Raw genomic sequence first — 15,089 nt, 5'->3', positions numbered from 1 at the left:
GTTTTTTTTCTATCGAGGATGACAGTTTCCATCCTAAACATTTAAATTACTATTAATTATTATATAAATTTAATAAGTATTGCATCGATTTAAATTATCATTATTAGTTATTAATTGAACTTATTTTACTATTTATTACTTCATTATTTAAATTAAATTAAAGCGTTAATTTTATAAAAATTAAAATTAAACGTTATGTCGTCTGTAAATTAAAATTACAATAATTTTTACAATAGACACTTTCTAAGCAAATATATAATAAAATTATGAAATCATCAGTTACGATGTAATCATTATGGATAAGAATTTAATATAGATCCTAAGCTTTGACGTTTTAACTTATTTCATCTCCTTGTTCGACGGTATAAACATGAAGGATAAAGTCACGCTGTTAATCGACGGCGGCGCTACCGTGAGCGTGTAAAATCTGATATTTAACGAACGTGATAACTGAGAGAGCCTTACGAGATTTGCATAACGACCTCGCATTAAAATCACGGTCGTAGCGTTCGGATCTTATAAATATCCACTATAACGAAATCCAATATACGAAAAGGTCAAACATGCGAACGGGAAGCGCGTCATACGATGGAACATCGCCGCAATAAACTGACAATGGCAAATAAAGGTGAAAAGTGAAGGTATATTGGGTTCCATTGCTCCTAATTGTCTCTACTCTCTCGGGACAGAAGTACTTATACTTCTTATCCCCGTATCATTAATGCGCCCGGGATAAATATACCTGATGGGTACATCGTAATCGCACGCAGCAGCATATTGCGGTCCGTCTTGTATCTCATTTCGCGATTACTACTTTCCTGATCCATATTCATGAACCTCGCATGCCGAAGCTGGAGCTCGTTTTATCGCTCTATCCATGTGCTCGAGCCTTCTCCAGTTACCTGCGATTGACGGCGTCTAGAAAGGAAAATCTCCGGAGAAGAGAGTTTGCACGGAAAGAACGATTTTGTTCCAGCGTTTATTAGTTGGATACACAGGAAAATAATCGTTTGGATCATCAAAATAATGACATATATATAGAACGCTCAAGCTAGTTGTTATGAACATCGAAACATTTTGCGGCATTGCTTATCGTATATATTTGAATTTCGTACATAATTATTTTAATGATTCAACAAAATTATTTTCAAATCTGTGTCTAAATTTTTAGATACTTCAGCAAAACTGTTCTTTCCGTGTACAAGTATATATTTCTAAACTCTATAAACTTTTTATAATCGTCATTCTTAGAAGCACAGATTCTTGCATAACGTATAAAAAAATCAATCAAGTCTTTGATTGGTTTCATTTTCTTATGCGTCATGGATTATGCGTTATGCAAAACCGTCTTATCGCTCTTCAAGACAACAATCCAATAAACCATAAATAACATTAATATAAAATAACAATACATGTTATAATTTCACACTCAATAATGTAACAGCACAAGTATAACATCGATTATATTATCGAGTGTGAAATTGTAATATTGTTAGTTAGTTACTGGGAAATAAAACGAAATAAACTTGTTATTATCTGAAAAATCAGATCGAATTTAAACAAAATTCTACGAACTCTCTACGAGAACCGTTATTTTCGTTATTTATTATTAAATCGTATTCGCGAAAGATACGACGCTTTCAAATAACTAACGCGGGATTATACCGGCGCGAGAATATCGACGACGCTCCGAGGGGAACGAGCGCGTTTTCGCACAGAGGAAACGATAAAAGAGAAGAGCTAGAGAGAGGCACGCGGGATAAAAAGAAGATGAAAAATAAGAACGGGCGAGCACTGAAAGTGGAACGGGCCGTGCGCCAGTGCGGGAGATAAGCGCGAACGAGAGAAATGCACCGGCTGTGCGGCGTGATTTGTCTCTCTCTCTCTCTCTCTCTCTCTCTCTCTCTCTCTCATCGTCCTCATCGTCGTCCTCATCATCATCATCATCATCGTCTTCCTCCGAAGAGCGGAGTCTGCGCCCAGTAGGTGCGCCCCTGACTGTCGGCTCTGGCTCTCTCGCGGCCAAGCCGAGTGCAGGTGCGCGCCCGCCAGTCTGTCGCCAAGTCCCCTCTCGATGCCTCGGATACCCCCTGCCGCTCCACGATCCTCGTATTCCTCGATGCCTGCCTGCACCATCGTGGCCGCCGCCGCCGCCACCGCCGCCGTCCAGATCGCGTACTGTTGTGGACCCCTCCGCTGCCCCCCCCCGTCGTTCGGCTATGGCGAACAAGGTGGCAAAGGGAAGAAAGGCACGATATCGCCGGCCGGCACCTACCTTCTCGTTTTCGTCCTCTCCCTCTCCCTCTCTCTCTCTCTTGCGCGCGCGCGCTCTCTTCCTTCATCCTCTGCTCGCACTCCCTCGAATCTGTACGTATGTATCTTACCTACATCTCAGCCAGCTTCTCGTTCTTCTCCGTTTCCTCCTCTTCCCTTCACCCTCCATCTCAAAAGAGAGAAATTCTTTCTTTCTCCTTCTCTCTTCTTGTTCTTTTATTACGCCCTGCTATCTAAGCCTCCACCTCGTTCTTCCGATTACCTCTGTTGTTCCTTCCTCTCCTCCCTCCGTTGTCAGGCGCGGTGTATGTATTCACGTTTTTTGTTGCTCGAACGTACGTACGTGCTCCTGTCGTGACTTTTCGCACATTTTTTACTTCACCTTCTTGCCACGATATTCTAACTTTGTACTTCATGAGCTTTCTTACCCATCTCTTTTTCAAAGCAGATCGTTTTTCCACGGCGATTTTATGATTGGAAAAATAAATTTTATGTACTCCCCTCCCCTTCCCCCATCAAAATTACTGCTTTATTATAATGACAACGTAAGTAATAATTTGTAACTACTAATTGGTAAGGAGGACCAGCAGATAGTAGTTAGGCTTGACCAGTCTTCGACGGGATCGTGTAATCTCGCTAGATAAACAGACGTGTCGTTCCATCGTCATGCACGATAAATCGGAAAGGAATTTCTGGCGGTAGAGAAAGAGAAATACTGCAGGCCGGGTGGTCGTCGTGTGGGAGGGACGTCGAAACTCATCCGGCCTCGTGCACAGGGCCTCGTCTCCTTGCGACCTGCGAGGCGAAGAAAAGGAATGTAAAGAAACGGCCGAGCATCAACGACGCGCGGGAACACCCGATCGGATCTGGAATGCGTCTGGTTAATCCAGCAAATACCCATCCGGGTGCACGACGCGGGTAGGTATCATACCCGTGGACCGTGTCGTGAAATACTTTTCGCGATACTTCGGCATTCGATTCGTAATAATTATTCGACACAGATTGTCGATGGGATTATCTCTTCTTTTCCCTGAAGATCCCTGAGTAGGATTTGTAAGTTAAATTCATAATTATTCGACACACATAGGCTGCGTTCGGACAGCGCGCTATTAACGTTATTTGTGTCTATCCTTGTTTCACGTTTAATGGACGATGAAGATAGAACGACACAAATAGCGCTAACAGCGTCTCCCCGAATTCAGCCATAGTCTAAGTCCACAACCTTGCTTTAAGAAATCGTAAGTTGACGATATATCGGCCACAGAACTTATGCTTTTAAGAATTGGGAATTTAAATTTTGCTCAATTCGCTTAAGTCTAATGGTTAAAGCCTAAAGAATGCGCAAAAATAGTTTATAGACAGAAATTATTGTCACTTAATCTCTTTCGACTTATTACTTAAGGCCTCTTAAAGCAAAGTTGTGGGGACTGAGGAGGTGGTTTGCGGATTTACTGCTCACATCTTATGTCTTAAGTTTTCCTATGCCGTGACCTTAATTATGGGTACAACAATTAATCGAATTTATTGCCTTTCTTTATTTTTTTTTAAGAAAGCAACATGAGAGCGTGAATTCCGCGATACGTCAAGCCAATAATATGTCCAGAATTACAAATCTTGAACAGTATATTTAAATGTATTATTAAATATTCTATTGAATATGCAATGTAGTTATTTTTTCTTTAAATTTCTTTATGCCGTCATAATACTGCTATTATGACTAACATAATTAAAATATTAGAGCTAACTAACAATGTGTGTATTAATTGTTCTGAAATTCTTGCAGTATAAGTCATATAATAATTGAGAGGATGGGCGAAGTAAAGGTCTAATTATAAAATCTTGATATTAATAAAAATTAAAATAACTTGCTACATTTTTATTATACACAAATGGTTACAGTATCAAATGAATTTATGTAATGTCTTTAAGAAGTTACATGTTACAATATTTTTCTATTATGATCAACATTACATGAAAAAGTTAATTGCCGGAAAAAGGGCCTAAAGAATTGTGCCTTTATTTCGCTCATCCCTTCAATTATAAACTTAATTTATTCTTTTAGTCATTTTTTAAAGTAAGTTTTTAACAATAAAAGACAGGTTTCGATTGCAAGTGTCTCCTTGTAGTACGTTCAAAGAAAATTAATAAAATTTATTAATTTAAAATGTTTTCTTTAAAAAATTTTTACAAGTTCACGCCTCTCACACTTGATGAAGTTTAACGAGATCTGACGAATTATTATCTCGATAAAAAACACGACTCAATGCCATTTTACCGAGTGATCATTTCGGTCGGTGAAACGATGTGTCCTTTAATGAGGTCATTCCTTAAAGGAATGACAGACACCTGGCATCGCAAGTAATGTCAGTATTCGTCGAATGGTTACGAAAGTACTGACTGAAGCCCTGAAATAACGTTACCTGAAAACGTCAACTTCTTTGTCAGGTCAAATAAATGAACAGAAAAAAATTATCAGACAAAAAAATCGAGAAATTTGACAAAAATTACAATCTCTTTTCACGGATGTAAGTAGAACGTGAAGGAGACTTGACATCGTATATACGAGCAATAGAAAAGACGATTTTGCCGAGATATTAAAAATTCTAGATTATAGATTTGAAAATAATTTTATTGAATCACATCAAAATAATTATGAATTAAAATGCTCAAACTGCTAAAGTGTCAAAACATTTTCCAGCATTGTTTATTACGCTTGAGATTCCTACGTAAATATTTTGACGATGTAATAAAATTATTTTCAGAGCTGCATCTAATTAAATTTTTAAATACCTCAGCAAAAAATCGTTCTTTTCGTGCACTACGGGAAATTTTAAGAAGTTTTTTTTTCATTTTATTTTTTTAATTTATAGCTACGCAGGTTTTTCTTTTACAAGATTTTCTTATATATTTGATCACCTTCGATCACCTTGATCTCCAGCCGACTTAGCTGGGATTTATTGCGTCAATGCATTTATAACGATTGCATCATTGGCTGAACATTCTTTTTCTGTCTCGTGGCCACGAGTAAAAACGTTCGCGTTATACGTTCGCGTTATACGATCCCACTTCCGTGTGCCACGATTTGGTTTCTCTCGGAGGAACCGCCCACTTGAGAGAATCGAAGTCAAGCGGCGAAAGCCGCGGATTTATTCAGATGTAGGATCGCGCGAAATGACGACGCAGGTGAAGCTACTACTGGAGAACCCACGTGGGGGTTTACTCATTTGTAATTAATGAAACACTTTAAAAGACACCTGTGCGACCATCTCTGCCTGTGCACAGGTGGCTGCCTAGACTGTTACGGCGATAAACCTGGTCTCGCTCGTACAGGTGTGCGCCACAGGTACGCCAGCACTCTGTGAATCGCCAACTCACCATACCGATACGACAAAATCCCAGTCACGAGGGACTATCTACAATATATATGATTCCACGATATCAGCATTTATCGTTATCTCCCGTCGCCTCTTATCAGAAAAGAGAAAGCACCTGAATAATTTTTATATTTAAAATTGTTTCTTTTATTAATTCCAATTTTTTTTCTTTCTTTCAACAGAGAGATAACATTGTACATGAAACAATCATTATTATTATTATCCTACTCCTCTTAAAAAAAAAAATCTTGAGTGTATGTTAAATTGATACTACATCTAGTGTTTCTTTATTACCTTTAATCGCAATTCAACATACTTTTCATCCTTTTCTAGTTTTAAGAATTAGAAAAAGGTGAAGGATAAAGTTGAGCCGAGATTAAAATTAATCTAATTGAAATTAATCTAATTGATGGAAACGCGAGCATTAATATACAGGACAATATTTTCTGCCGAAGACTGATAGACTCTTCTTTCAAAAATGCCACGTCGATAAACTATACTTTCCGATAAGCTGTAAGATTAATATGTATTCATTCTTCTGGAAATCCCTTCTTCTCTACAGGAGAAGACTTTTTTTTTTAAAAGGGCCCAAGGACGTATCGTCCAAGCTCTCTGATTTTGGCAGAAATTCGAGCTGTCCCTCTCTCTTCTGTCGACAACAAAACGATGACGAGTTGGAATCGCGTAGTACGCAATGAAACGAGGTAAGAATGGAAAACAGGCTCCTACGAATCCCCCGACGTTCATTGTAAAACTGTAAAGGAAAGATTGCAGGAGAAGAGGAGGAGGACGGTTTCATGGCTGTGTCGGCTGTGGCAGCTACAAGATCAATTCGAGCGTGATACACGCGTGTGATTTGGATTTTTCTCACGAAAGGCCGGAAAGCATGAGAAAGAAGCGCAAGTTTTTTTTTTACTTCTCAAATAGAAATAGTCAGTTGTGTACCACATGAAATTGTTATTTTTGGTAAAACAAAACATATTTTCATAAAAATAGATATTATCTTAAAATAAAAAATGAAATATGCATCATTCGTATTAACAGTTTTTTTTTCTAATATTATATTTTATGGTAAGTTATAAATTTTTTTATTCGCTGTCTTTAGGTAAACTGAATGAATCCTCATGTAAAACCGAGGATTTTCCTTTTTTTAGTATCTACTTTCTCAATTCAGATTCCTAGAATGAAATATGTGAACCATTACGAAGTCCTTCCGTTAACAGAGTTCTCTTCAAAGTCAGATATACAAATATTTCTACCTGCCTCAGCTGTATCCGAGTCTGTACAACAGTTTGAATTCTAAGAAAAATTTGCATTCATGTTACTCACTCTTGTGAAATTAAAAGAAGAATTAATAATAAAAACAGCTGTCTTAATAAAGAAAATTACACAATACGTTTATGCTTAAATTATTAACAGCACAATCGGAAAGATACATGTATCAGTTTTACTAATTCATAATCCATTATCAACCAAACAAATATAAATTAAATATCTATCAGAATATAAAAAGTGAATTTTAAAATTACAACGTCGCATTGAAAATATTTTATTACTATTATGGACATATAATTAATTTTTACATCTATTCAATTTAGTTGCATTTCGATAGTATCAATTCGCGCTCCTCATAGGTTATAATATTTAATAAATATTTAATAAAACCTAATGAAACTTTTCCCGAATCTAAATTGATGTAAGTTTGATGTACGGAACATCACAGCTCTTCTGGCGTAAGTAGGAAATACATTTTGAACAAAGGAAATGTGTGTCAAAAAAGGAGGCAGCTGTGAATAATTAATACTCACGATAGCCTCGTGCCGCTTCGATAACAATGTACAATGGAAAGCAAGGCGAGAGCCTCGTGCAAGATTCGACCATGTGCGCACTTACGAGTTCACGTAGGTTCACATACGGGCGTTTACCACTCTACGCATCATATGGTCGACTTATGAATGGTATCTGCACACGTTCCCACGTCACTGAATGAGCCTCAGGTCCCTCACGTCCATCCGGCGGCGCGGCGTATCGTAATACCGCCTCTATTCCACGCGTAAATCGTCCAATTCTCATCTCGTTCCCCCTCTCTTTCCCTGTTCTTTTAATTCACCTCTCGTTCTAACAGTATACTATTGAAGCGTAGATGCCCGCATGATAAGCAAGCCCCGCAACTACGAAGTATATCCGAATAGATAATAATTCAATGTGGCAACCGTACTTTTAAAGGTATCGAAAATCGTTAATAGCAGTCGCTAATTCGGCGATAACTAATTACGTAATTTGCAAATAATTAATTGTAACTTTTATATGTATATGTATCTACGAAAAGAACAGTTTTATTGAGATATTTCTAATCGAAATACAGATCTGAAAATAATTTCGTTAGAATCATCAAGTCAGTTGTTAGAGTCAAAACTTCGAGGCGTTGAGCAATCGCTATTTTGATGGTTTAGCATAATTATTTTCAGATTTGTGCAAAGTTTTTTAATGCCTCAGCAAAACCGTTCTTTGCGTAATACAAATTCAATCTCTCTCCTTTCTTACTTATTTCTATACCTGAATAAATAACAATAAATAAAGGGCAAAGTAAGAGTCAAACATATTTTTTGAAATAGTCACACAATTAAAAGGAATAAATTGCAAATAAAGAAAAGTAAAGTTGAAAAAGAAATATATAATAAAAAAAACTTAGTTTAAATTCAAATATAAATCTGGTAGTCAAAACTTGTAACGTTTTATATTTGAATTTAAACTGAGTTTGTTTATTGTATATATTTTTCAATTTTACTTTTCTTCATTTGCAATTTATTCCTTTTAATTGCGTGACTATTTTAAAAAATGTGTTTGACTCTTACTTTGCCCTTTATTTATTGTTATTTATTTTGTATATGAAAAGTCCCTATATCTGTTAACGTTTCTGTCTCTGCTTTCTGAAAATTCACATGGAATATTCATGTGATTGACTTTTATGAATCAACTTAATTCTTAATTCTTTTGATCGCTCGGACCCCCTGTGGGTTTCGAGCTAAATGAATCGCGCAATCGCGGTCGCGTCATCGAGCACGCAGGACACGCATACATTGGCCTCGGCGGGAAACAGGTGTCGGCTCGTAGCCGTTGCCTACGGTGGCCGGCTTAGATTGCAGCGTTTGAGAGTGTTGAGAGTGTTGAGAGTGTTGAGACAGAGAGACGCACCGGACGGACGACGAACGGACACCTGCACGCCACTGATTGTATACGCAAGATCGTCGGTACCCTTCCCAGTCCCCCGGAGTTCTATCCACCGTCTTTCACGCCGTGTATCTCGCCTTCCCTCCCTCCCTTCCCCTCCCATCATTCAACATCTCGCGATCGATCCCTCCCACGGAACGCGGAGGAGCGAAACTCCTCCAAGGATGTTACCCACGTATGCGCTCACGTGCGAGATAAGGAGAGAATCAGAAACATCAAAGGAGAGTATTCGAGGGAGAACGGCCAGGGAGAGAAACCGCTGCTTAAAATGGAACGGGCAATAATGGCGAGCATTCGGGCAGAGAAAGATGGAGGGAGAAAAAAAAAAGATAAGAGAGAAAAGGGCGACAGGGACACATCGCCGCAGGTCGCGCCACGAACGGAGAACAGAGACGAGCGTGGACGCGAGCGTACTTCGCGATCACGAAACACGCGGTCAATCCGTATTGCCGAGAGAAAAAGAAGAGAGCCAGTGTCGAAAAGAGACAGTTCGACAAACTGGAGAAAGAATGAGGGAGAGAAAAAAAGAGAGAGAGAGAGAGAGATGCAGAGACGGAAAGAGACCGATGTCTTCGAGAGAGCGCGCGGTCGAGTGGGCGCGAGAAAGAGAGAGAGAGAGAGGGAGAGGGAAGGGAGACGAGAAGAAGAAAGAGCGAAGGGGAGAAAGAGAAAAGCTCGCGAGTGCGAGGAGAACGGACGACGGCGGCGAGCGAACGGCTCGGGAGTCGGGACGCAACGAATCGGAGAAGGACGACGAGATTGGGTTATGTCGGAGGCGCCGTGATTCAACCGAACGCGCAGGTGTGCCGCAGACTGGCCGGCGCCTCTCTGGAATGCAGCCCCCCCCCCCCCGCCTCTGCCCCTTCCCTTTCTTCCTCTCCGGGCGGTCGGGCCGGGTCTCTCCGTCGCCCCGACTCCGCGCCACTCCGCGCGCTACCCCCTCTCGTTTCCCCTCTGTATACCGAACGAGCTCCCCTACGGGCCCCGGCCCCGGCCCCGCCGTAGTACCGCGACTTCACCATCCATGCACCACTACCATCGCCAATTACGGCACGCAAGCGCAAGTGCGAGCCGAGCGCTGCACGGGGCGACCGGCGAATACGAGCGGGTATACGATCGCTCGTGTGCGTCTGCGTATCTGTGTATGCCAGTATATGCGCCTCTCGACGACGCTACGTCACGTCCTCTCATGGCAATCAGTGCAGCTGGCCACCAACGCGTTCCCACGGGGCCAAACCGACCAGGCCAGCTAGCTTCGGTCACCTTTGCGCGAGCGCTCAGCGCGCGGCCTCTTACCTGTCTCTCGCTCTTTCTCCTTTTCTTGATCTTTCTCCCGTTGCTCCACCACCGCGGACCCTCTCTCGCGCTCGCGCCCGCGTCGGTTTCTCTTCCTGCGAGCTGTACGGTCTCCTCTTTCTCCTTTTTTTTTTCCTCCGTCCTTTCTTCCCGCCCGCCCCTTTGTATCTTCCCGCGTTGCTCCGTCGAGATTATGCCTTGTATGTATCCGCGAGCGATATTTCAATACCTTCAGAAATCGATACGGCGTACTTTGAAAAAAATGCGCGAACGAGAGAAAGAGTAAAATGTAAAACTCCGTTAAAATAAAACTCCGTGAAGACGAAGGTTGCTGCTGGAATGGAGGCTCTCGTGAAACGTTCGTCACGGATTGGTTTTAAGAAATTGTTCCAATATGATAAAACAATATATAAATGATTGGCTACAATAGCTATATATCCTTTATATGTAAATTTTTCTATTATAAAAGAATAGTTCTTTACTTCAGCTCTAGCTATTCTTTAAATTTATTATAATTTTTCTTAAAACTCAATTTTTTTAATTTGTTACATTACTGTAGTAGTTCGATTGCGTTTCTAAAAGTTCACTTTTCGTTTTAAAAGTAGAAAAATTTAGTTTTGCTTTTTTTTTTTGCAAGAACAATTTTAGCTTAAATAGAACAACAGTCACAATAATATGAAATGACGTCAAAATGAGTCGTGATTGATTAAAAAGTGATCTTTAATAATAAAATTTGCAGCTATTTTGACTTGTGCTTTACTTGAGAATTATCTCAGGTATACTTGAACAAGAAAATTTGAAAAATTATAATGCGCAGACTTTCGATAGTTACAAGCTTGACAATATTTAGGAATAAAGTCTAAAAATTTTCAAATTTATCCTTTATTTTCTCAAAAGGTGTCTATAATAAGATTTTCAGGCGTAAAACCTAAAAATTTTTAACCATAAGAAATTGATTAATCACAATCGAATGTGAGTAGAATAATCGATTGGTCAATTTCTCACGGCTTAAGATTCGAAGTTCAAGTTTTACAACCTTGGAATCTCATTGTAGAAGCAGCTTAAGAAAATATGATCGCCGTAACGATAGCTGCGAACAAATTTGTTCCGTGTCTAAAAACGATTATAGCGATTGGGGAGAAACTACGGAGAAAAGAGGAGGAAAAGTTCTCGTGGGCACAGAAGAGCTCTTGTACAGTTGTACTTGACGCTCTCTGTCAGATGGAAAATGGTGTCGAATAACTCTCACGGGTGGCTGGTGCATTTCTGGACTTTTTCACGCGACTCGTCCAGTTTCAGAACACGAGTCACCGCAACTCTCGTTGTCGAGAGTTATGACGACAGGGGTTACAGGGGTTACCCCGCAATCAATGGAGGGTAACCGTAATCATAATTTCGATCTTTACGACCGTCACGAGTTTCGGGATAAAACAATGGTCGCTTTCACGGTTCGAAGCTTTCTTCAAAAACTTCATATATGTATAGATAATATACGGCGGTATTTTCCTTTCGTCTCTATTATCCTTTATGAGTGTTTTAGCTGAAAGCAGAGAGACCGTGGAGAGGAAAAATTTTCCAGGTGAAGACCAGGCCACGTTTCGACGCAGGTGTCTTATTTCTACAATATTCCAGGACTCTGTGGTATTCCAAAACGATCTGCCTATACACATTGTAGAGGAGCATGCTTCTATTATCTGCAGCCGCCGTGCCGGTGCGGTGTAACGGTGCCCCGTTGAAGACCCCTGTATTTCGGTTAATACCACACACAGAGCATCACCGGACGAAGTAACCGTGTTTCCATGACAATATGATCGCTCTCCCTCTTCCCCGTGTTCGAGGACACCTGAAAAATACCAGATGGATCTCGTATTTGTGTCGAAGATGGTGGGATATGGTCCCCAGAGGTCCCCGAAATACGGATTAATCTCGGCATAGCTTTGTATATTCCAGCGGAGAAATTTCGCTCCGAGTTTTGCAACGATTTTCCCTTCGCGCGTTGCAACAAATCCGAGACAAGATATGTAAGTAAGTTTTTTAATTTTTATATCACGTACCGATTAGCGGTAAGGTGATAATTCCGTGACACGTTAAGAAACATTTTTTTTTTATAACGATAATACCTACGTAATTAATCCTTTCTATATTAGTACACCGACTCCTATTTACTTTTTGATTTATATCTAAAAAAAGACATAATGATAACTTTATAAGTGACTGTAATTGTACAAGTTTCGCATTGAGATTATATTTTTAATTGTAATAACTATAGAATAATTTATTCAGTAATATATAGTTATTGTCATTACGTTATTTTCTCCAGAGTGTACTATTACATGTCACTTGGCGTAATCGAAAACGTAAGACTTGAAGAATAATTAACCGTGATTAGACACACTGTAGATGTGCATGTGCGACTTGAAATTTTTCACGTCGCGCATAGCATTCTTTGCGACGCGTAGACGCGGCGTGGAATTCTAGACGGCCGTTTCCTGTGAAAGTTGCAAAATGGACGAATAACACCGATCTGGTGTCGAGCGAGCGCTCTAGATCGCATGACGACAGCGGCGGCGACGGGGGCGACGACGAAAGCAAACGACGAGACGCACCTCGGGAAACAGGTCAAGACGGTTCTCGCCCCGTTAATGACTCGCCGCCTGTGCGTATGCACGTCGTGCCGCCCCGTCGCCGTCCGTCAACGGCATTAAAATACCAGAGGATTCCGGGTATTTTAAAAACGGATGACGAGGTAGTATTTTCGCAGTGCGAGCGGTTTGAACAGCTGCGCAAATAGTGGATCCACGCGCTTCCTCGGTTCACCGTGATTTCTGTCCCTCGGCTCACGTTCTGCTTTGCAATTTTATCGCCGGTCCCATCGAGAGGGCGACTGTTCAAATGCCATCATGACAATTCTATTTGCCAAATCGATATGCATTTCAAATCAGTCATACTGGCAAATAAAACGATAATATTCGCACATATCGAGAGACACGGCAAATAAAACGATAATATTCGCGAATATCGAGAGACACGGTAGTGGAAAAAAAAAAAAAGCAGCGAATCAATAATGTTATACTGCTCTTGTGATCTTTTAGAATTTTTAACGTTTCAATTCCTGAAAAAATTGAGTGAATAGTAAATATATAAATATACAGAGGGTCCTAAAGCTGAGGATAAATATTTAAAAAATAGATTCTTTGTAATATTTTAAGACGAAAAGTTTAAATACGAAAAGAACGAGACTATGATAATTTTTAAATGGAAACAAGCCTTCGCTATTTTAAGTTTTTTATTTGAAAACTATCACAGTCTTGACATTTTCGTATGAGACTGTCATCTTTGAAGAATGTCTCTTTAAAATATTTACCGTTAGTTTGGGGACACCCTGTATATTGCAGACACGTAACAGCAGGATTGTGAATGTTTCTTTATAAAAGTAACGTGTTACCGTTACTTGTTACTAATTTCGAAAAGTAATGCATTACCGGTTACCGTTACTTAAAAAGTCACGATTTTTTTTTTTCGTTACTTCTTTGTAATAATACTAAAATAAAATAAGGTATATGTAACAAATTAATAAATTAAAACATAAAAGTGAAACATTAGAGAAAGCAATTACAAAAAAAGGGCAAAAGGCACATCAAAGGTCAAACAAAAATGTAAACTTAAATCTTATAGAGTTAAAAATGACGTATACGTCTATAATATATGGCATTCATTATTTCTAGCGCTCATTTAGAAAGGCTGAAAGAATATTAAAAATGAATCGAAACACGACAATCATCTCCTTCCCATCCCATCATACGAGTATAGCTTCGACTTTTTTCCGCTCTGCCGAATCCTTTGATGAAGGATTATACCCTTTTTCGAGGCGTGCTTTATCATCTGACAGTACTCGCAATTAGCGTCATAATATTCCGTTCGACGAACAGAGATTGTACATAGGAAGACGAATAGAAATGAAGAGAAAGAAAGAATGAGATGAGAGTTAAAATGAGAGAAGGAGTGCGTGAGACGAGGCAAGCGTGTGGTTATAGTCGCCTCTCTCTCTCTCTCTCTCTCTCTCTCTCTCTCTCTCTCTGTCTTCCCCCCCCTCCCCGTTACCCTCTCCCCCATCCACCATGCCTCTTCCTGATACGATGTTACAGTCTTGTAGGCAGCCGGGGATCGGGAGAGTCGCCCCACAGCTAACACGTGCAAGGCGCACGTGCACTCCGAAAGAGAGACCGACCACTCTAGCCGCTGGCGCACAATCATCGGATGCCAAGATACACTCCACGGAATAATTTTCGATGAGGCACTCCCATGCTCTTCCTCTTTCTCTTTCTCTACTTCGTCCTCCTCTTCCTTCGGCGAGGCAAAATCGAAAAAAGATTCGCCGCGAAGGCAAACGGGTGTTGTACTTAACATCGCCTCGTCATCGATTTCGAGGCGATAAACAATCGCCTGTGTGTCCTTCGTGTTTTCGTTGAACGATGACGCGTCCAAAAATACGCGCGACTTCATCTTTTCAGATACAGCATAGGTTGTAGAGGGAGGTTCGAGTTTTTTTGTAAAATACCTTTGAGAGTTTTTGCCCAAGAGTGTGCTTGCAATAAGTGATTCGCAATTGGAGTCTTTTATACGGCTATACGTAGAATCGTATTTTCGTTATTGCGCGCGTAAGATATCGAATTGATAGCAGGAAATGTATTTTGCAACATGTATGTGTGTTTTAGAAAGAAAGAAACCTCGCGAGAGATTGGTTTATCGTATCGTTTCTTTAGATTGTCGTAGAACCGTTCAACTTCCTGTCGTCGTGTCTGTCTCGGTGAATTCGCTTGCCGTTCATAACCGAGGAGAAAATTATTCCTACGTATCTAATCTTATTTAAGTCGCTTCGATTGATTCGCAATCAAGATAATCCTGTTTTCATCA

This window comes from Trachymyrmex septentrionalis, unplaced genomic scaffold (assembly GCF_001594115.1).
Source record: "Trachymyrmex septentrionalis isolate Tsep2-gDNA-1 unplaced genomic scaffold, Tsep1.0 scaffold14, whole genome shotgun sequence".
Taxonomy (NCBI): domain Eukaryota; kingdom Metazoa; phylum Arthropoda; class Insecta; order Hymenoptera; family Formicidae; genus Trachymyrmex; species Trachymyrmex septentrionalis.
Note: the sequence above shows the minus strand (reverse complement) of the source record.